Source organism: Aquarana catesbeiana, linkage group LG09 (genome assembly GCF_042186555.1).
Source record: "Aquarana catesbeiana isolate 2022-GZ linkage group LG09, ASM4218655v1, whole genome shotgun sequence".
Lineage (NCBI taxonomy): Eukaryota > Metazoa > Chordata > Amphibia > Anura > Ranidae > Aquarana > Aquarana catesbeiana.
Genome location: NC_133332.1, coordinates 272,615,783 through 272,639,838, shown reverse-complemented (window position 1 = coordinate 272,639,838; position 24,056 = coordinate 272,615,783). Strand labels below are relative to the sequence as shown.

Here is a 24,056-nt window from a genome sequence, read left to right as displayed (position 1 = left end):
TTTCACATGTTTTGGAGCTGTCCGGGACTGGCCTTTTACTGGAAGGACTTGTTTAGTTTTTTTGACAATCAACTTCCGTTGCCCCAGACTCCAGATGTGGGACTACTGGGCATTTTAAATGACTTAACACACAGAGCATCTGGCAGGATTTTACTTCAAACTATCTTATTCTATGCAAGAAAAGTTATACTATTGCAATGGAAAGATGGCAATCCTCCAACAATACAATCTCTGTTCCGTATTATCATTGGGGAGCTTCCCAAATTTAAGATTATCTATAAGAGTAGAGAATGTTCAAAAAAATGTGTTAAAGTATGGCAACCATGGTTAGATGTTTCCAACTCCTTTTGGGGTACAGTTTTATCCTCTCAGCTAACCTGATCGGGATCGAGTCTGATCGGTTTGGGATCGAATGACCTGGAGAAGGATATATAACAATTTGGAAAAGAAAATGTTTCATATGCTATGAGGTACGTTATATATCTGTGGTGGAGACAGAGTTCAAGGCACCTTGATATACTGATGGGACATAGGTGTGTATGAATGGTGAGCGTATGCTTGCATGCTTTGTTGTTGTGGTTTTAGTTAGTCTACTGGAAATGTATCTTTTTTGGCTTATCCTGAGCCCTTTCCCCAATCACTATTACTTTAGGTGTGGGCGAGATTGGGTGGTATTGCCCCCTTCTCAAGTATTTCAGTAAACCAAGTCGGCCTACATGACAGGAAATGTATATAATTTCATATGGTACACTATTATATTCTCCATGTAGAATGTTATAATGTTTATTCTTTTTGTATTGCTGAAAACTAAAATAAACACCTTTAAAAAAAAAGATGGATATCTCGGCAACGGCAGCAGCTGCTGCCACAACCGAGGTATCCATCTTTTCGGCTGGTGGTTCTGTTTACGATAATGGTGGTCTCTGCGGCCCCTCTCTCGCCGCTCTCCCGCGCCCTCGCCATCGGCAGAGGCAATCGGGACCTGTCCATGGCTTGGTATGGAGACGAGTGAGGGGAAGATGGCCCCCTACCCGTCTCCATACTATAGCAGGGCATAAGCGACGTCAAAACGTCCCTTCCGCCCATACGTCTTAAAGGGCCATTTTTCTGTTGTCATTTTTTCAAATGACAATTTTTTTTTTTTTTTTATTGCATTTAAGTCCAAATATGAGATCTGAGGTCTTTTTGACCCCAGATCTCATATTTAAGAGGACCTGTCATGCTTTTTTTCTATTATAAGGGATGTTTACATTCCTTGTAATAGGAATAAAAGTGACCCTTTAAAAAAAAAAAAAAAAAAAAACAGCGAAAAAATAAATAAAATCAAGTAAAATAAATAAGAAAAAAAAAATTAAAGTGTTAAAGTGCCCTGTCCCGACGAGCTCATGCACAGAAGGGAACGCATACATGAGTAGCGCCCACATATGAAAACGGTGGTCAAACCACACATGTGAGGTATCGCCGCAATCGTTAGAGCGAGAGCAATAATTCTAGCCCTAGACCTCCTCTGTAACTCAAAACATGCAACCTGTAGAATTTTTTAAACGTCGCCTATGGAGATTTTTAAGGGTAAAAGTTTGACACCATTCCACGAGCGGGCGCAATTTTGAAGCATGACATGTTGAGTATCAATTTACTCGGCGTAACATTATCTTTTACTATATAAAAAAAAATTGGGCTAACTTTACTGTTGTCTTATTTTTTTATTCAAAAAAGTGAATTTTTCCCCAAAAAAAGTGTGCTTGTAAGACCGCTGCGCAAATACGGTGTGACAAAATGTATTGCAATGACCGCCATTTTATTCTCTAGGGTGTGAAAAAAATTTATAATGTTTGGGGGTTCTAAGTAATTTTCTAGCAAAAAAACTTGTTTTTAACCACTTGAGCCCCGGACCATTATGCTGCCTAAGGACCAGAGGTCTTTTTCCAATTTGGCACTGCGTCGCTTTAACTGCTAATTGCGCGGTCATGCAATGCTGTACCCAAACGAAATTTGCGTCCTTTTCTTCCCACAAATAGAGCTTTCTTTTGATGGTATTTGATCACCTCTGCGGTTTTTATTTTTTGCGCTATAAACGGAAAAAGACCGAAAATTTTGAAAAAAAATGATATTTTCTACTTTTTGTTATAAAAAAAATCCAATAAACTCAATTTTAGTCATACATTTAGGCCAAAATGTATTCGGCCACATGTCTTTGGTAAAAAAAATGTCAATAAGCGTATATTTATTGGTTTGCGCAAAAGTTATAGCGTCTACAAACTAGGGTACATTTTCTGTAATTTACACAGCTTTTAGTTTATGACTGCCTATGTCATTTCTTGAGGTGCTAAAATGGCAGGGCAGTACAAAACCCCCCCAAATGACCCCATTTTGGAAAGTAGACACCCCAAGGAAATTGCTGAGAGGCATGTTGAACCCACTGAATATTTATTTTTTTTGTCCCAAGTGATTGAAAAATGACAAAAAAAAAAAAAAAAAAAAAATATTTACAAAAAGTTGTCACTAAATGATATATTGCTCACACAGGCCATGGGCTTATGTGGAATTGCACCCCAAAATACATTTAGCTGCTTCTCCTGAGTATGGGGATACCACATGTGTGGGACTTTTTGGGAGCCTAGCCGCGTACGGGACCCCGAAAACCAATCACTGCCTTCAGGATTTCTAAGGGTGAAAATTTTTGATTTCACTCTTTACTGCCTATCACAGTTTCGGAGGCCATGGAATGCCCAGGTGGCACAAAACCCCCCAAAATGACCCCATTTTGGAAAGTAGACACCCCAAGCTATTTGCTGAGAGGCATGGTGAGTATTTTGCAGCTCTCATTTGTTTTTGAAAATGAAGAAAGACAAGAAAAAAAAATTTTTTTTTCTTTTTTTCAATTTTCAAAACTTTGTGACAAAAAGTGAGGTCTGCAAAATACTCACTATACCTCTCAGCAAATAGCTTGGGGTGTGTACTTTCCAAAATGGGGTCATTTGGGGGGGTTTTGTGCCACCTGGGCATTCCATGGCCTCCGAAACTGTGATAGGCAGTGAAGAGTGAAATCAAAAATTCACGCCCTTAGAAAGCCTGAAGGCGGTGCTTGGTTTTCGGGGTCCCGTACGCGGCTAGGCTCCCAAAAAGTCTCACACATGTGGTATCCCCGTACTCAGGAGAAGCAGTAGAATTTATTTTGGGGTGTAATTTCACATATTTCCATGGCATGTTTGAGCAATATATCATTTAGTGACAACTAAAATTGTGCAAAAAAAAAAAAAAAAAAAATTGTCTCTTTCCCGCAACTTGTGTCGCAATATAAAATATTCCATGGACTCGACATGCCTCTCAGCAAATAGCTTGGGGTGTCTACTTTCCAAAATGGGGTCATTTGGGGGGGTTTTGAACTGTCCTGGCATTTTATGCACAACATTTAGAAGCTTATGTCACACATCACCCACTCTTCTAACCACTTGAAGACAAAGCCCTTTCTGACACTTATTGTTTACATGAAAAAGTTATTTTTTTTTGCAAAAAAATTACTTTGAACCCCCAAACATTATATATTTTTTTAAAGCAAATGCCCTACAGATTAAAATGGTGGGTGTTTCATTTTTTTTTTTCACACAGTAATTGCGCAGCGATTTTTCAAACGCATTTTTTGGGGAAAAAACACACTTTTTTAAATTTTAATGCACTAAAACACACTATATTGCCCAAATGTTTGATGAAATAAAAAAGATGATCTTAGGCCGAGTACATGGATACCAAACATGACATGCTTTAAAATTGCGCACAAACGTGCAGTGGCAACAAAATAAATACATGTTTAAAAGCCTTTAAAAGCCTTTACAGGTTACCACTTTAGATTTACAGAGGAGGTCTACTGGAAAAATCACTGCACTCGATCTGGCCTTCGCGGTGATACCTCACATGCATGGTGCAATTGCTGTTTACGTTTGACGACAGACCGCCGCTTGCGTTCGCCTTAGCGCGAGAGCAGGGGGCGACAGGGGTGCTTTTTTTTTTTTTTTTTTTTTCTTTATTATTTTTTTGCTTTTTTAATCTTACTTTTAAACTGTTCCTTTCATATTTTTTTTTTTAATCATTTTTATTGTTATCTCGGGGAATGTAAATATCCCCTATGATAGCAATAGGTAGTGACAGGTACTCTTTTTTGAAAAAATTGTGGTCTATTAGACCCTAGATCTCTCCTCTGCCCTCAAAGCATCTGACCACACCAAGATCGGTGTGATAAAATGCTTCCCCAATTTCCCAATGGCGCTATTTACATCCGGCGAAATCTAAGTCATGAAATGCTCGTAGCTTCCGGTTTCTTAGGCCATAGAGATGTTTGGAGCCACTCTGGTCTCTGATCAGCTCTATAGTCAGCTGGCTGAATCACCGGCTGCATTCTCAGGTTCCCTGTTGAGACAGGAGAGCCAGAGAAAAACACGGAAGACGGTGGGGGGGGGGGCATTCCCTCCCACGGCTTGTAAAAGCAGTCTAGAGGCTAATTAGCCGCTAGGATTGCTTTTACATGAAAGCCGACCGCTGGCTGAAAAGAATGATACCAAGATGATACCTAAACCTTGCAGGCATCATTCTGGTATAACCACTCAAAGTCGTGAATGGCGTACCTGAAGACAAAAAAATGGTTAACATTGGTTAACAATAAAGCACAGTAAACAGTAAAGTATAAATAATTACATACCTGAAAAACAAACATGATAAAACATAATAACAATAACAATAAAACATTACAGAATAGAATACAGTAAAAAAGAGCAGAACAATAGAGAGAGAGAATAGAGAGAGAGAGAGAACAATAAAACGACAACTATTTTTTTTTTATTTTATATATTTTTTTTTTTTTACACTTTTTTTGTAACTAACTTTTATAACTGTAACCGGTTCCAGGTTCGGGTCTCTCAAAATGCGATGGCATCTTGGGAGACCCTGTGAAAGTGTGCCTAGTCTGTGCAATGCTGTACCCTACGCTAATACTCAACTAGTGAATGGTAGCGTTCAACAATTCACCAATGCAAAGACCAGGATTGTCAGGACAGGAGGGACACTAATAGCGGGTGTCACGCCTATATCCGCGCTTGCTGCAGACACAACATCTTTTTTGGGGGGTTCGTTGGGTAGGGGTACTCGGGAGGACATAAAAATGCCTCTCATGCAGCCGACTGCACTTGGTTGGGGATGTGAATGGGGGAAGTACGGGCGCTGCAGAAGCGGTGTGTTCCCAATTAGGATTGGCGAATGCAGCAGGAAGGGCACTATGGGCACGACGGGCCTGTGTTTGTCTTTTTGGTGGCAGCGGGACACTATTTGTGCTTGCCACCTCACCAGCTTGAACTGCACTTATGGGACTCGCCACGTCACCAAGTGTTACTGCAGTGCTGGTTTGACTATGACCGGGGTGTACTAGGACGCTGGTGCTTGCCAGTTCCCCAAAACGCTACCAAAAAAACTGTTAGCGATCGCAGGGATCAGGCCTGATTCTGCGAACGCTGCAGTTATGCGTTTAGAGTTTTGTAAGTGACAGTGATCGATCGATACTGCACTTGGGTGGGCTGGGCCGGGCCGGGCGGAGGGGCAAAACGCAGGTGCTAGCAGGTATCTGGGCTGATCCCGCTAACACTGCGTTTTTGGGAACCCTAAACTGCTGGTGACGCTAGTATAGATCTGATCGGATCAGATATTGATGCGATCAGATACTATACCACTAAGGGAGGTGTACGGTGCGTGCGTGGGTGTTAGCGGTACTGGCGCTAACCTGACGCTGCCTGGGGCTGGTGCTTGCCAGTTCACCAAAATGCTACCAAAAAAACTGTTAGCGATCGCAGGGATCAGGCCTGACTCTGTGAACGCTGCAGTTATGCGTTTAGTGTTCTGTAAGTGACAGTGATCGATCGATACTGCACTTGGGTGGGCTGGGCTGGGCCGGGCGGAGGGGCAAAACGCAGGTGCTAGCAGGTATCTGGGCTGATCCCGCTAACACTGCGTTTTTGGGAACCCTAAACTGCTGGTGACGCTAGTATAGATCTGATCGGATCAGATATTGATCCGTTCAGATACTATACCACTAAGGGAGGTGTACGGTGCGTGCGTGGGTGTTAGCGGTACTGGCGCTAATCTGACGCTGCCTGGGGCTGGTGCTTGCCAGTTCACCAAAATGCTACCAAAAAAACTGTTAGCGATCGCAGGGATCAGGCCTGACTCTGCGAACGCTGCAGTTATGCGTTTAGTGTTTTGTAAGTGACAGTGATCGATCGATACTGCACTTGGGTGGGCTGGGCGGAGGCGCAAAACGCAGGTGCTAGCAGGTATCTGGGCTGATCCCGCTAACACTGCGTTTTTGGGAACCCTAAACTGCTGGGGACGCTAGTATAGATCTGATCAGATCAGATATTGATCCGATCAGATACTATACCACTAAGGGAGGCGCATGCTGCGTGCGTGGGTGTTAGCGGTACTGGCGCTAATCTGACGCTGCCTGGGGCGACGCATATCACCGCCGGGCGATTAGGGGGCTAAACCTTTATTCGGTAATAAACGGCGGGTGCCCTGACACTATAAAAAATAAACAAACTAACCAGCGTCAACCGTAATGGTTATACGGTGATCAGTGGTGAAAGGGTTAACTAGGGGGCAATCAAGGGGTTAAAACATTTATTAGATAGTATATGGGGGTCCCTGACGCTATAAAACGCTGACGGCGAACCTCAATATTTACCTCACTAACTAGCGTCACCAGCGACACTAATACAGCGATCAGAAAAATGATCGCTTAGCGACACTGGTGACAGGGGGTGATCAAGGGGTTAAAACTTTATTAGGGGGGGTTAGGGGGGTACCCTAGACCTACAGGGGGGGTAACAGTAACTGTGCTAACACAGTAACTGTCACAAACTGACACCTAGCAGTAATCAGAAAAAAAAAAAAAAAAAAACTGCTGGTGTCAGTTTGTGACAGGGGGGGGGGTGATTGGGGGGGGATCGGGGGGGCGATCGGGGGGGGGGGATCGGGGTGTTTTGTATGCCTGGCATGTTCTACTGTGTGTGTGTAGTGTTGTGCACTCACATACCTGTCTTCTCTCCTCGGGCCGGAAGGGAAACTACCGAGCCGAGGAGAGATGACATCACTTCCTTTGCTGCTGTTTAGCATACAGCAGCAAAGGAGTGTTCCCATTGGCCGGCGGCGATCGCGAGGGGGGGGCCACGAACGGATGGCCTCCCCCTCGTCTCTCGATCGCCGGGGGACAAAACGGGACCGCCTCGGGCGGCGGTCCGATCGGACCCCCCACCCGCGGGAGGCAAATCACGTACATGTACGTGATTTTGCCTGCCCGTGCCGCCTTTGCCGACGTACATCGGCATGAGGCGGTCCTTAAGTGGTTAACTTGTAAATACCGAGTCTGAAAAAGAGGCCTCGTCTTTAAGTGGTTAATAAATAATTTTGTAATTTTTACTTTGCGCCTTTTTGCAAAACCTTGAAAATCGAATGTACGCAAAAGTGTAAATATCCAAATTTCTCTAAAAATCTGAAAGTTTTTATTTTTCCCTTATAGCTTACAGAATTTGTGAAAAACCCCCAAAACCATATATTTTCTGAAAGCATATGACCTCTAAAATAAAAAAAATAAATAGCAAATATTTGTAAATTTTAAATTGCGCCTTTTTTGCAAAATGGTGAAAATCGAACGTACCCAAAAATGTAAATATACAAAATTTCTCTAAAAATCTGAAGGTTTTCATTTTTCCCTTACAGTATTCAGAATTTGTGAAAGACACCCCCCCCCCCCCAACCATATATTTTCTAAGAGCATAGGACCAGTAGAATAAAAAGAAGCTGCTACTGATTTTTAAGGCCTCACAATAAATGGATATATTTCATCATAAAGCTGATTTTTAAGGCCCCACGATATTTGCACAGATGTTTACCAAAGCAATATTTTCGCTAAAAATACACTAAAATCATTAGCGCATACAAACAGCAAATTTTACAACATTTCTGCTAAATTCCTACTAAATATAAAAGCTTATCCTGTATTGAATTAATAAATAACAAATATTTGTAAATTTTAAATTGCGCCTTTTGAGAATAGGCAAAATCGAACGTATGCAAACGTTTCTTAGAAAATCTGGAGGTTTTCCATTTCACTTACAGCTTTCAGAATTTGTAAAAGACCCCCCCCCCGCAAAGAATACATTTTCTGAAAGCACATGGCCAGTAGAATAAAAAGAAGGAACTACTGATTTTTAAAGCAGCGCGATATTTGCGCAAACGTTTATCAAAACAATATATTTGTTAAAAATACACAAGAATAAGATAGTGCACATAAACACAACATAACAAAATTCCTGCTAGATTGCTACTAAAGCATCGTTCACATATGGCATACTAAAGTGTATGCCTATGAGGGGCCAGGTTTACCTGCACAGGAATGCACAGGTGTTCCATGCATCCCCGTACAGGCAGTCCCATTTATGTCAATTGGGATGCAATGGCTGCACAGGCATAGCTGCTCTTCCTAATCTGACATCCGTGTGGGTACCTGACCTCAAACCCAGGAAGTGCAAGCTCAGGGACATGAAAGCAGACCTACATGGATGTAAAATTGGGAGCAATTGGGTCTTACTATGTTTGTGTTTCTTTTTAAAAAATTTACTTTTTACATTTTTTTTTTAATATTTGTTTACATTTTTTTTGGGGGGGAGGGAGTCTTTGGTGAGATATCAGAGGTTTAACCACTTGAGGTCCGGGCCATAGCCGAATGACGGCTACAGCGCGGACCTCAATCTCCGGGAGGACGTCATATGACGTCCTCCCCTATGCACGCGCACCGCGCGCGCTGTGATCACCGAGTCACGGAGACTCGGATGATCACAGATCCGCATAAGGGGCCGGTCCCGGCCCCTTACCATGTGATCAGCTGTCAGCCAATGACAGCTGGTCACATGATGTAAACAAAAGCTTGGTGATCGGTTTCGTTTTCTCCTCACGCTGACAGCGTGAGGAGGAAAAAAAAGCCGATCACCGGCTTATGTCAAAGGGACATCGGTCCCGAAGAGGAAGGAGGCACAGATGCCTCATCTGTGCCTCCAAGTGCCATCTGCCAGTGCCCACAAGTGCCACCTATTAAAGCCCACAAGTGCCACCTATTAAAGCCCACAAGTGCCACCTATTAAAGCCCACAAGTGCCACCTATTAAAGCCCACAAGTGCCACCTATCAATGCCCACAAGTGCCACCTATCAATGCCGAAAAAGTGCCACCTATTAGTGCCACCTAGCAGTGCTGCCATCAATCAGTGCCCAATCAGTGCCAAACACTGCCACCCATCAGTGCCCATAACCGCCACCCATCAGTGCCCCTCACTGCCACCTATCGGTGCCCATCAGTGCCGCCTCATCAGCGTACATTAACGAAGGAGAAAAATTAACTGTTTGCAAAAATTGATAACAAAATATAAAAACAATATAATTTTTTTTTTTAAATTCTGTCTTTTTAAATTTTTTTAACAAAAAATAAAAATCGTAGAGGTGATCAAATACCATCAAAAGAAAGCTCTATTTGTGGGAAAAAAATTATAAAAATTTCATTTAGGTACCGTGTTGTATGACCGCGCAATTGTCATTCAAAGTGCGACAGTGCTGAAAGCTGAAAATTGGTCTGGACAGGAGGGGGGTTTAAGTGCCCAGTAAGCAAGTGGTTAAACAGACTCCCATATCTCTTTTTTTGAGACAGAGAAAGGAACTGAAGATAGTCCCTTTCTCTGTAGCTCTTTACTTGAATGAATGAGGAATCTTTATAGAGATTTCATTCATAAAATGACAGTTATATATATATTTTAGCTGTCAGTGGATATAGGAGCAATCGCTGCCTATATCCACTGTACTGTACTGTACTACAGGGGGCGCTTGGTAAACACATATTTACCAAGCTCCAACTTCAGTCCCCTCCTGCACCGCTTTCCCCCCTCTCCCCCCCCCCCCGCGATCCCCAGCCTGTCAGATTGCCAGAGATCAAAGTTGCCAGCATCTGCAGGCTGTCGGAGGGGAAGGAGGGATACCGTCGGAGCGGTGATGGATCGGGGGGTGTGGGGGCCAGTACTGGGGGTGATATGACTGGAGAGGGGACACATCTGGACCCCCCCATGCAGCACCTGGACCTGGCGGGGGTGGCAGTGGAGGGATGCTGAACAATTCTGATATAAGCTTATGGTCATTCAAGTGACCAAAAGCTTATAGGAGAGTGAGAAATTAGGTCCGTACGTCGTACGGACTTGGCCACCTGCAGACACTTTTGTAGGTCCGTACGCAGTACGGACTTGGCAGCCAAAGGGTTAATTGCCCAATGGTGGCTGGAAAAGGTAGTAAAAAAAGCTGAACCAAAGTAATCTGAATTACCATCCCGATGAGGATTGTCACCTATTAATTGCTGACGATCCCTGCTACCAACTTCTTGTATAAGGGAATCTTAAGCTTTTTCATTATAACCCTTGGCCAGGAACCTAGTTTTAAGAATAGATGCTTCCCTTAACCACTAAGCTACCGCCCACCGTCATATGACGGCGGGACGAGGCAGCTCTTGTTGTGGGCGGACGTCATATGACGTGATCGCCCTCCCGAGCCACTAGGGGGCGCGCGCCGCGTCACTCGGGACCCGGTGCGCGTGCCTGGCGGCCGCGATGTCTGCCGGGCATCCGCGATTGCCTGGTAACAGAGCAGGGCCGTGGATCTGTGTATGTAAACACAGATCCACGTCCTGTCAGAGAGGAGAGGAGACCGATGGTGTGTCCCTTGTACATAGGGACACCAATCGATCACCTCCCCCAGTCAGTCCCCTCCCCCCCCAGTTAGAATCACCTCCCTAGGACACATATTAACCCCGTGATCGCCCCCTAGTGTTAACTCCTTCCCTGCCAGTCACATTTACACAGTAATGAATGCATTTTTATAGCACGGATCGATGTATAAATGTGAATGGTCCCAAAAATGTGTCAAAAGTGTCCGATATGTCCGCCTCAATATTGCAGTCACAATAAAAATCGCAGATCGCTGCCATTACTAGTAAAACAATAAATAAATAAATAAAAATGCTATAAATTTATCCCCTATTTTGTAGACGCTATAACTTTTTGCGCAAACCAATCAATATACGCTTATCACAAATTTTTTTTACCAAAAATATGTAGAAGAATACATATCGGCCTAAACTGAGGAAAAAATTTGTTTAAAAAAATAATGGATATTTATTATATCAAAAAGTAAAAAATATTGTGTTTTTTCAAAATTGTCCCTCTTCTTTTGTTTATAGCGCAATAAATAAAAACCGCAGAGGTGATCAAATACCACCAAAAGAAAGCTCTATTTGTGGGGAAAAAATGATAAAAATTTCATTAGGGTGCAGTATAACATGACTGCGCAATTGTCATTCAAAGTGTGACAGCGCTGAAAACTGAAAAATGGCTTGGGCAGGAAGGGGGTGAAAAGTGCCCTGTATTGAGGTGGTTAAATACTCATCCAAATGGGTACAATTGCATTTTAAATGCAAAAAAATTGTCCTTTAGGCACAGTCATTAACCATAAGGGATGATGGTGACAAGAGTCTAATGGAATGTACCCATTCCTATCTGTCTGTTTAAAAAAAAAATGGAGGTAACAATTCAATCCTTTTGTTTTGAAATTCTCAAATCCAGGAAATGGATATCAGTAGGGCTCACCTCATGGCTAAGGACTATGCCCCTATTGTTAGAGTTAAAAAAAAAGCACAAACGCATCCACCGAATGAAGATCACCATCCTATATATAAGAAGACATCAATGAATCTTTCCCATAGAATTAAAGTGGCTGTTAAGCCTCTCTAACCTATATACACCATCAGCACTGCCTCCTATTGTAGTATCCCCCTTTGTGAATGATTTATAAAAATAAATGCTGCAAATACCTAATTTCACTGCCCAGATTGCGAACACATGACTGGCCAGCTTTCTCCTTTTCTCCTCTGAGAGATACAGCGCGCTGGGCTGAGATTCCTCTGCTGATGTTAGTCTGGAGGGGAGGAGGAGAGAGCTGGCTGGTCATGTGATCGCAATCTCGGCTTTTAAATTAGGTATTATTTATATTTATAAATCATTCACAGAGGGGGACACTACAATGGGAGGCAGTGCTAATGGTGTATACAGGTTAGTGTTATGAGAGCAGCAGGAGGGGGAGGGACGGCTCACACACAGACAGAGGGGGAGGGGGGAGGAGGACACAGGATCAGAGAGGAGAGCAGATAGCAGGCTGCTGATGACAAAGGCACATAAACTGACCATGGTATCAGGGCTCAGCAGCCATGATACACCGTGGTCAGTTTACAGAGGGGTGGGGAGAAACTGGCAGGATCAGCCAGGTTTTTTAGGTGTTACAGGGGGCCAAATGACACAGGACAAGCACTGTGTCATATAACATGCTTTAAAAGGAGCAGGATCTATTTTTTTTTTTGGGGGGGGGGTTAACAAATGCTTTAACTCTGGACGTTTGTTACATAAAACGATGTCCTCTTCCCACTTTCACATAATAAGGTTTGCCATACTGACTGGAGAATTTTGCTCCCATTGCTACACCCATATTTTGCAAATAATATGCCCCATAGTGCCAAAAATAATTATGTGACATAGAGAATTCAAGCAACTTTAGAATAAAGTTACTTTGTGCAGAGGGAACAGCAGAGTCTCGGGAGTGGAAGCATTGAACTACTTCATACCCTAGTTTATGTGAGATGGCTGTGTACAAGGATTTAACATCCGCAGTCACTAGTAGGTATGTGGGCTTCCACTCAATAGTATTTAAATTATTAACGACATGTTTTGTGACCTTGAGGAAAGGAGAACCCATCACCAGTGGTTGCAAATAATGATCAATATACTTGCCGACTCGGGATGTAATAGAGCCTATACCACTGATGATGACCCACAAGATGTGTATGCACTGTGCATTTAATTCCCTTTTTTTAGCTGATTAGGAACAACTGTTTGCCTTGATTGATTGGAAAACTCTTTTACCAATGGCTGCACAGGTCATTCTTTCATTTAACCTATGGTGAAACATGTTTTGTTTACCAATGGATGTAAAGGTAATTTCTATCTGACCTATGGCAACGCTTCCTTGTCTCTCAATGGGACTTTTTAAAGAGCAGCATTAGGCACGTGTATGTACCCCCGATGATGTCATTTATGATGATACGATCGTCAAGATAGTCACGTACACATGCTGCGGCACCTACACGATCGCTGCTTGAAACTCACAAGGAATTTATCTGATTGATCTGTGGATTGTGACATCATCATAGCTTGGACATTTTTGTAAGTGTACTGTTTAATAAACCGGATGTTGAGACAGTATCACACTATGTGGAGTGTTTTTGTCTCCTAAACATTCTGCTATCAAGGCTTCCTAATACTGCATTCTGTATCCTGAGTTGCTGTGAACCTCCTGGTGTATACCATCCACGGCCATAGGAGAGGAAAGTCTCAGCGGATCAGAGATCCAACCAAGCCCTGTGTAACTTCTCTGAGTAAGAGGGGTTGCTGGCTTTCCGGTAAGCCTCCATTATGGTGATGGGTGTCACGCCGTCAGGTGTATGATCGTCTTTTCTAAAACTCTCTTTTCTCCCATGGGACTTTCTTTGACGAAATCCAGCTCTATATGAATTTTATGTTTGCACTATTGCACTTTATTCACAGTTATTATTTATATTCAGTTGTGTGAAAAAGTATTTGCCCCCTTCCTGACTTTTATTTTTTTTTGCATATTTATCACACTTAAATGATTCAGATCATCAAACAAATTTTAATATTACACAAAGATAACCCGAGTAGATACAAAATGCAGTTTTTAAATTATTATTTCATTTATTAAGGGAAAAAAGCTGTTCAAACCTGCCTGGCCCTATGTTAAAAAGTAAATGCCCCCTCCCATGCTGAATCAAGAATGAACTGTGATTAACCACAATTTTTTTGGAAAGCTGAGTTAAATTTCACTTGCCACACCCAGGCCTGATTACTGCCAGACCTGTTGAATCAAGAAATCACATAAATAGAAGCTGTCTGACAAAGTGAAGCACGCTAACAGATCACAAAAAGCCACACATCATGCTACAATCTAAAAAAATTCAAGAACAGATTTGAAACAAAGTAATGTACATGTATCAGTCTAGAAAGGATTTCAAGGCCATTTCTAACGCTTTGGAACTCCAGTGAACCACAGGGAAAGCCATTATCCACAAATGGAGATAACTTGGAACAGTGATGAACCTTCCCAGGAGTGGCCAGACTACAAAAATGACTCCAAGAGCACAACGACGTCTCATACAGGAGGTCAAAAAAGAACCCAGAACAACATTGAAAGAACTGCAGGCCTCACTTGCCTCAGGTAAGATCAGTGTTCATGATTCAACAATAAGAAAGAGACTGGGCAAAAATGGCATCCATGGGAGAGTTCCAAGGCCAAAGCCACTGCTGACCAAAAAGAACATGAAGGTTTATCTCACATTTACTAAAAAACATCTTGATTATCCCCAAGACTTTTAGGCAAATATTCTGTGGACTGAAGAGACAAAAATGTAACTTTTTGGAAGGTATGTGTCCCGTTACATCTGTCATAAGACTAATACAGCATTTCATAACAAGAATATCATGCCAACAGTCAGACATGGTTGTGGTAGCGTGATGTTCTGGGGCTGCTTTGCAGCTTCAAGACCTGGACGACTTACTATAATTGATGGAACCATAAATTCTGAGCTCTACCAGAAAATCCTAAAGAAGAATGTCCGGCCATCAGTTTGTGTCCCCAAGCTCAAGTGCACTTGGGTTATGCAGCAGGATAATGATCCGAAACACAACAGCAAGTCCACCTCCAAATGGTTCAAACAAAACAAAATTTAGGTTTTGGAGTGGCCTGGTATGCTGTATCATGACCTTATGCCTCGTACACATGTTCCGAATATCGTACGACCGATCGTATGACCGATCTCGCTTAAATAGTCGCAAGTAGAAATTGAATAGCTAATAAAGTCACGAAAATTCTCGTACGACAGACAAAAAAATCGGAAGTGACTAAACGAAAATCGTACGATCTGTAATCGTACGAGGAAAATTTTCATGTATATCCGATCGAATAATATTGGATGAACGGTCGTGATCGTCTGTCGAAAGTAGTGTACACACGATCCGAATATCGTACGATCCTTCCTCGGATGACCGTTTTTGTACGATATTCGGATTGTTTGTATGGGCCATTACACAGACCGTTCATGCTGGAAAACCCTCCAACGTGGCTGAATTAAAACAATTCTCAAAGAAGAGTGGGCCAAAATGGCTCCACAGCAATGTGAAAGACTCATTGCCAGTTATCGCAAATGCTTGATTGCAGTTGTTGCCGCCAAGGGTGGCACAACCAGTTATTAGGTTTAGGGGGCAATTACTTTTTCACATAAAGTCAGGCAGGTTTGGACAGCTTTTTTGCCTTAATAAATTAACCATCATTTAAAAACTGCATTTTGTATTTACTCGGATTATCTTTGTGTAATAATAAAATTTGTTTGATGATCTGAGTCATTTAAGTGTGACAAATATGCAAAAAAATAAAAAAATCAGAAAGGGCCAAATACTTTTTCACTCAACTGTATAATTGATTGTCTGCATATTAGTATATGTGTTTTATATTTATTTTAGCGCTGCGCTCTTTTTACATATAATGATCTTTATCTATTTCTTGCGGAAGCTGCACATGACAAATGATCCTTGCTCTAAGCATCTTGACAAGGCAAAGTAAAAAAAAACCTCAAGCAACTGGCTCCCAGTTCCCAAGTGTAGCAGATCTGGTCGTTGGTGGGCGTCACTATTAAGTCAGGTTTCTGCAGCAGAGAGTCTTTGGTGTACTTGGGGGTACATATTAGCGCAGACCAGAAACTATTATATGAACTTAACTACGGCTCACTACTAAAAGAGATAACAGAAGATTTTAAAAAATGGAAGGTCCAATATTTAACCTGGTTCGGGAGAATTAGTGCCAAAAAAATGAGTATATTACCCAGAATAATTTATATACTGCATACTGTACCAATTAAGATACCGGAGACCCTTTTCAAACAAATATGTAGGTTGTTTGTGGCCTTTGTATGGAATGACAAAAGACCTAGATTGGCCTATGATATCCTGCGAAGGAATAAGGCTGAGGGGGGCCTGGGACTACCAGATATAGCATCATACTATAAGGCCATGACCCTAGTTCGGATTCTGAATTGGTGCCATGACGCACAGAAAAAACTATGGGTTCAAGTAGAAATGTCAATGGCAGGGAGAAATCTGGCAGGAGCACCTTGGATTCAAAGCTCACTAAGAGGGCTTTCCCAGCGTCACCGTTAACACTGAACTCGCTGGAAGTGTGGGATAGGTTGAATAGGAGAGGTAAATAAGCTCCCCAGGTATCCCCTCTGGCTCCTCTGGAGGAATTCCTTTGGTTTCCTCCGGGGGAGGAGACGGGGTATCTGGGGGCATGGGGTCGGGATGGGGACACCACGTGTGGTAAGTTTGCCCCGAGTGGAGTCCTATTACCTTTGACAGAAATGGTGTCAAGACTTCGGACGATACATCTGGCAGAGTGGAAATATGATCAAATGATGAGTTTTTTCAATAAAATAAAGCCCTTAATAAGATCTACAAATTCACTCACTATGTTTGAAAGGCAATGTGTACAAATGTCGGAATCTAAACACATGCAATCAAAAATGTATAGAGCGATTCTCAATGGGCAGGAAGGGACAATTCCATATTTTGTAAGGGAATGGGAGAGGGAACTGGACCAGGTATTGACAAACACACAAATTAAAAGGATGATCTTATTAAAGCGGAGTTCCACACAAAAATGGAACTTGCGCTTTTCGGAACCCTCCCCCCCTCCGGTGTCTAAGACAGGTATTTGCACCCACTTCCGGCATAGACTCCCATGGGAGTCTACGCCTCTTCCCGTCCCCACCGCGCTGTCTCCTGGGAAACACACAGCTCCCAGGAGAGAGCGGGGACCACTTACGATGCGCAGCGCGACTCGCGCATGCGCAGTAGGGAATCAGGAAGTGAAGCCGCAACGCTTCACTTCCTGATTCCCTCACCTAGGATGGCGGCGGTAGCTGCCGAGAACTGAGCGGGTTCTCGGCGTCGCCTGCCGACAACGCTGGACCCTGGGACAGGTAAGTGGCCATGTATTAAAAGTTAGCAGCTGCAGTATTTGTAGCTGCTGGCTTTTAATATTTTTTTTTTTTTGGCGGTGTGGGTGGACCCCCGCTTTAACGTTTACCACATCCATAAGTTCAAAGGTGCAAGAAATGGCATAAAGTTTCTGGCAAGATGGTACAGGACTCCAGTTAAACTAGCACAAATGTTTCCAACAATAAGCGATAGGTACTGGAGAGGTTGTGGATAGAGGGGTACATTTCTCCATTTGTGGTGGACATGCCCAGTAATTAAGTAATTTTGGGAGTCAGTGGCCCCATGGATCAAGAAACTGACTGTCGGGCCCCTGGAGTTTAAACCGCTACAGTACTTATTTCATGGGATGCCCGGGTCCACTAAAACTTATCGGAAAAGTTTAACCCCGCACTTATTAAATGCAGCGAAAAAAATTATACCGAAGTATTGGAGGCAAGTCCAAGGCCCTACAGTAATAGAGTTGAGAAATTAAGTCAATTTAATAATGGAAGCAGAGAGATGGGTTCATGTAGTGAAGGACCAACAAGAAAAATTTGAAAAGACATGGGTGGGATGGGAATACTGTGCTAAGGAGATGGAAGACGAGAGGAACATTGCTGAATAGGAGAGAGAAGATATGGTATAGTCATTATGAACATGTACAATAATAGAGATTGAACTTGAAAATTAACTTATATATTTATATTATATTTATACGCTGATCCTTCACAAGGGTTTTTTTTTTTGGTGGGTGGGGTTATTGGGTCATTTGTTTTTTTCTCTTTTCTCCTTTTTCCTCCAGCAGGGGTTTAAGTTGGGGTAATTAGGCCTCTAAAAGCCTCATATATTACACGAGTGGTAAGTGATAAATACACTTTTGGACAGTCTGGCCAATAAGCCTCTTGCACTATTTAATAATTAATTAATTAATAAATACACAAACACTATAAACCAAAAGAAAAGGGAAGGGAAATCGTCCCCCCCTTCTCTCTCTCTTTTTTTTTTCTCCTCACAGGGATTTAAGTTAGGGTAATTAGGCTATAATAAGTTTTATATACAACGAGTGTTAAGTGATAACTACACTTTTTCGGATAGATTTGGCCAATAAAGGCCTCTTGCACTATTTAATAATTAAATAAAAAGTACACGAACACTATAAACTAAAAGAAAAGGGTAGGGGAATTTTCTTCCCTTACTCTTCCTTTTTTTTTTTTTCTCTGTGAGTGGGATAGGTGAGGGTAATTGTGAAATGATGTAATGTAATGGTGTAGTCCTTGTTTGTGGTTTGGGTGAATGTAGGGTTATATAATGATGTACAGATTGTTGTATTTATAAAATTGGAAATAAAAAAAAAAAAAAAAAGTCAGGTTTCTGCAGCAAGGAGACCAGACATGGCTACAAATAGAAACTGTGAGCAAACAAACAAATATATATCCTTAAAAGTGAGATTTATTAACAGTGAATACAGCAATAAGCAAACAGTGATCATAAACAACCCCAACAACAAGAACCAAACCCTACTGACCAAATAGCTAAAGAACTAAACTACTGACTAAGTACAACTATATACAAGGTACTAACAAGGGTACAGGGAATGCAGGGATGCACGGTAACGGAGGACGAACTGGGTACTAAGCAGGAAGCCAGAGCAAGGCAGAGGGCTGTAACAAGATCTCTGGCAACAAGGGGGCAAACAGAATAGTGACGCGTTGGGGAAAGGGAGAAATAGCCTTAAATAGCCACTTCATGGCTGAATGCAAATGTGGCTGATTATTACAGCCTGCTGGCTTTTGAGAGACAACTGCTGGTGAACACTGGAACTGCAGCAAACAGCCCAGAACAGCACAGTGCCACCAGCAGGTGAACTCGACCCTAACATCTCCCTACGGTGCCCAAAATGAATTAGAACATGTAGAGCAGGGGTAGGCAACCTGGGGCCCTCCAGCTGTTGCAGAACTACAAGTCCCACCATGCCTCTGGGAGTAATTGTAACTGCCAGCCTTGCAATGTCTCATGGGAAATGTAATTCCACAACAGCTGGAGGGCCTCAGGTTGCCTACCCTTGATCTACAGGGTCCAATTACACAAGAGGAAGTGATAAGGTATATAAAAAATGTACGGCTCCAGGGAAGAGCCTGGGCCCCCAATGGGTTCTCAATAGCGTACTACAGAAAATTCCAAAAATTATTGTACATACAAGCAAAAATTCTGGTCATGGGACTTTAAATTAGGCTCATCGCAAAATGAAATTACAAAAATAGAAAATGTATTATAAAGTTTATTCAAAAATTAATCGTAGAAGAACATTTCATCTTTAGCGAAATACATGGTACAGAATAAAAATTGACTGATGAACATGATTGAGAGCTGACATATGGCACATGATTATTATAATAAATTCATAAAAAAACAATACATGGTACAATAGAATAGACAAATGCATGATAGATATAAAGTGTAAGGATCAGACTGTCCTGAGGTATAGTAACTATGCGTTTCGTGGCTCATGTCCACTCATTGGGGGTATGTTGCCAAAATTCTCTGTGAACATAAGTAATAAATAAAAGATGTGTAGGGGTAAATATCCCTATATGAGTAACCAAAAATACAAAATGTGAGGGTTGCCAATGACAAAGGCTGACATATATTGGGTGGAAGAAACTTGGGTCTCTTGTGACCCGCCACATCCTCATTATATGTTTTTCATTATACATTATATTATATAATTTGTATTATTGTTTTTTTTCTTCATTATATATTTTCCCTCATGCTGGTTTAGATTTTATTTATTTTCATAGAGCCCATTATACAGTTTTTCCAGCTTTGGTTAACATCTCTCAGCTCCACGATGGGTGTGGGTTTGTCAAGTCCTTGTCTCATTCCTGAAGTTGTGATGCACAGCATGGCTTCCCCTCCCATCCCACCTTTTAGGGTGTGGGCGGGGATTGCCCTACTCGGCACCATGCAGACAAGCCCCGCTTGTGATGCCTTTTGATGCCTCAATGCTGGCGCGTCAAAGCCCTTCCTTTTCAAACCCGGCCGCTCAGCTGTCGGCTAATTGCCAGCTCCTATCTCTCCACAGTGACTCACCCGTTGATATCCTGCTCGTCAGTCCTGCCTACTTAAGCCGTCCAGTCCAGATGATCTCTGCCTTTGCCTTGGTCACATCTCTAGAGACGCTCTCCTGTGTTCCTGTTAAAAACTTGCTTGGTTGACATTCCTTCTGGCTCCAGATCCTGCTTGCTGTTCTACTATGCTCATCTCTGGCTCCCTGACGTTTTGGCTTGTCTGACTATCTGTTCTGGTTCCTGAACTCTGGCTATATTTCAACTACGTTTACTCTGTTTAACTTTTTTTCTATTATTAAACAAGTTTGATTTAACTGTACTTCCATCTCAGTCTGATTCATGGTTTTTGACAATGTGAATGCATTCTTGCCTGGTCCTCTTTGGCGCCCAGCATGACGCTGGTGGGCCCTGCCCACTTTCTTGGGTATTCAGCCAGACCTGGCATGCACACTTGTCTCTGCACATCCTGGTGGGGCCCGCCTGGTCTCAGGGGTATTTAGCTATACCTGGCCAGCACATTTGTCTCTGCACTCTCCACCAGACAGACACATCTATCCAGTTCCCACAAGGAGTCACAACAGTATGTTTTTTGTTTGGTGAGTCATGTGTTTTTTTACACATATTCCTACACATAGTTTTAATCTTTTTTTCACACCATGTCAGTGGTCTTGACTTTTGTGATTCAAAATCTTTATTTTTATTTCTTTATTTTTCACATTTACCTTTATTATATACGTTTATACGTTTTATTGTGTCGTTCAAAGTATAGTACATGTTGCATAACAGTAGTGAAATAAAGATTTTAAAAAATATATTTGTAATCAGTACACAGATCAACAAGCAACAGCATATAGTACAATGACACATCTTTTGAATGAGAAAAAAAAAACAAGAAAAAGGAAAAAACTGTTGCAAGTGGGTAAGGTACCACCCTCCCACTCACACTGCCAAACCGGGGGCCAACGGGCCTAACAAATAGCAAAATTGCTCATATTTTACATGTTCTTACAAGAATTTCTCCATTTGTATTCCCTACAGGTGTTAAACATACTGGTTTTGTGAAATCAATACCAGACTCTGTATCTGTCTACTGTCAACATATTCTAGACATCTAGTTTTTCTTCTCAATATTTCACATCTGCAGTAGCTGGTTCAAAACCAATTGCTGGGGTGCTAGTCCTGGGGTCTCCAGCCAGGCTTGCCAAATGGAATAGAATTTACAAGATGCATTTCTATGCTGCTACGTTAGGTGCTCCCTAACAAGGACGTAATTACTTGGTTCACCCATTGTTTTTTTCGTTGGGGCATGGGGAGAATCTGGCCACCACTTTTCTGGCAAGATATAATAATCTGATCACTGCTATATGGGAATGTGAGGGATAGATTTCTTCATCGATAGCACCTAATATGCACACCATGGGGTCCAGAGGGACCCTAACTTGGTAAACTGTAGAGATAACTTTGATTATTTTGGCCTAGTACTGGTGCAGTTTGGGGCATCTCCAGATTAAATGAATTAGAGAACCTTCCTCCTTGTTGCATTTTGGGGCAGAGAGAGGTGTCTCTCCTTCCCCAACGATGCAATTGTACGGCTATACAGTATGCTCTATGCAGCAAGAATAATAGAGATAGTCTATGTGACTGAGATACTGATGTAATTGGCCCGAATTGCAAGCATAGCTTCCAAGTTTCATCAGTTATTTCTCCTAGGTCCTCTGTCAAACCCCTCCTACATGGCAAGGCTGCAGGATCCTGCGTTGATGCCATTAGGCTTGAGTATATATGCAAAATTAGGCCCTTTTTCTCTTGACCATAAAAAATGTCTTTTATCAGATAGTGGCTAGATAGTAGTAGTGTAGAGGTTCGGCCCTGTGTCTGAATGGCATGCCTTAATTGCAGATATTTATAGAATTGGTGTTTGGGTAAATCAAATTCTGTGCGAATATTCATAAAGGATTTCAGCACGTTGTTATTGAATATTTGGGAGATATTACAAATACCAGCAGCTCTCCATAATTGAAACTCTTCTAGATGGTATATCTCTGGTTGGGTAAACCCGCCTCCAAACCCACCAGCATGGAGGAAACGCTTGTTCCAGTTTGCAGCAGGCCATCGATCGGATCAGATTCACTGGGTGATCCTAGACCACTCAAGTGTTGTAGCTGAGATGCATAGAAATATAGCTTAGGATTAGGAACAGCTGCTCCTCCCCGATCCTTGCCATAATGCAGAGTGGAAAGGCTAATCCTTTTATGCTTTTTCCATATCAATGACCTGAATAGGGTATCTATACGGTATCCACTGAGGGGAGTTGTGCGTGTATAACAGTTGGAGGCCCCATACCATTTTAATTAAGTTTATTCTTCCCATTAATGTCAATGGTAGTTTACACCAAGTGTTGCAAGTCATTTGGAATCTTTTGAATAGGGGTAGTAAATTGTCTTCCAGATAGGTCAACGGGTTAGCAGAGACCTGTACACCCAGGAATTTAAAAGAGGAGACCACTTTGAGGGACTCTGCACCAACCGGCAAGGCAACTAGAGGGTCATCCAAAGGCAACAGGACCGATTTGCTCCAGTTGATGGAAAACCCTGACAAAGAGACAAAATGCTGGATCTCCTCCATAGCACTGAGGGATGTGTTTGCATCCCCCAAATACAGGAGGGTGTCATCTGCATAAAGGGAGATCTTCTCGGTACCCGACGCCCTATCAAACCCTGCAATAGTAGAGGTAACCTTATGGCAGCCGCCAATGGTTCCAGAGCTAGCGCAAATAACAGGGGTGACAATGGGCACCCCTGTCTTGTGCCTCTAAAAAGGGGGAACGGGTCCAAGAGATCTCCATTCACGCGTATCCTAGCCATAGGGGCAGAATATAACAATCTCACCCATGACAGTCTAATGACAGTATAACTCTCTTGCCCGGATTATCGACAGGTATCTGGAGGTTAAGAAATAATCTTCTAATATTAAGGGCTGTGGACCTAGTGGGTATAAACCCGGACTGATCTTTATGAACAAGTTTGTGGATAACTTTAGCTAATCTAGTCGCCAGAACCCTAGCTAACAGTTTTACATCTGTTGTTAGCAGCGAAATGGGCCTATAGGAATCTGGAGATTGAGCCTCTTTACCTGGTTTTAACAGTAGGATAATTATCGCTTCGTTCATAGATTGGGGCAGGCATCCTTTTTCAAACGCGTCTTGGAATATCTCCCTCAATTGAGGCATCAGTGTTTTTAGAGTAGCGTCTGTATACCTCCGCCGGCAAGCCATCCGCACCTGGAGACTTACAGGGAGAGGAAAGTGCCAATGCCTCAAGCATCTCGTCCACTGTGAGAGGAGGATTCAGTAGCTCCGCATCCGATGCAGAGAGCTGTGGAATGTGGCTCCTATCAAGGAAAGCCCCTATTTCCTCCAGAGTTGGTGAAACTTTAGAGGAATACACATCAGCATAGAAATCCCAAAAAGACGATAGTATGTCAGCATGCAAAGTGACCAGGTCTCCCTGTGAGTTACTAATAGCCTAGATAAATGAGGATCCCCTTTGTGACCTTATCATCATGGCTAGCATGTGACCTGTACTTTCCCCTTCTTCAAAATATTTCTGTTGAAGAAAGAACCTTTTATTTTCAGCTTTTCTCAAAACCATACGCTTTGCAATATTTTGAACTTCCTCCCAAGCTCTTTCGGTGTGTTCAGAGGGGGAGTCGACAAACTCCAACTCTGCCCTCTCAACCTCCCAAAGCATGGATCTTTCCCAGGAC

The 24,056-nt window shown here is 42.4% G+C and overlaps 1 protein-coding gene across 2 annotated transcripts in view; it reads right to left on the bottom strand.

Moving 5' to 3' along the window:
* Positions 1-24,056, bottom strand: part of SCAI (suppressor of cancer cell invasion) — a 1,468,821-nt gene that overhangs the window by 306,591 nt on the left and 1,138,174 nt on the right. The window lies entirely within an intron of this gene.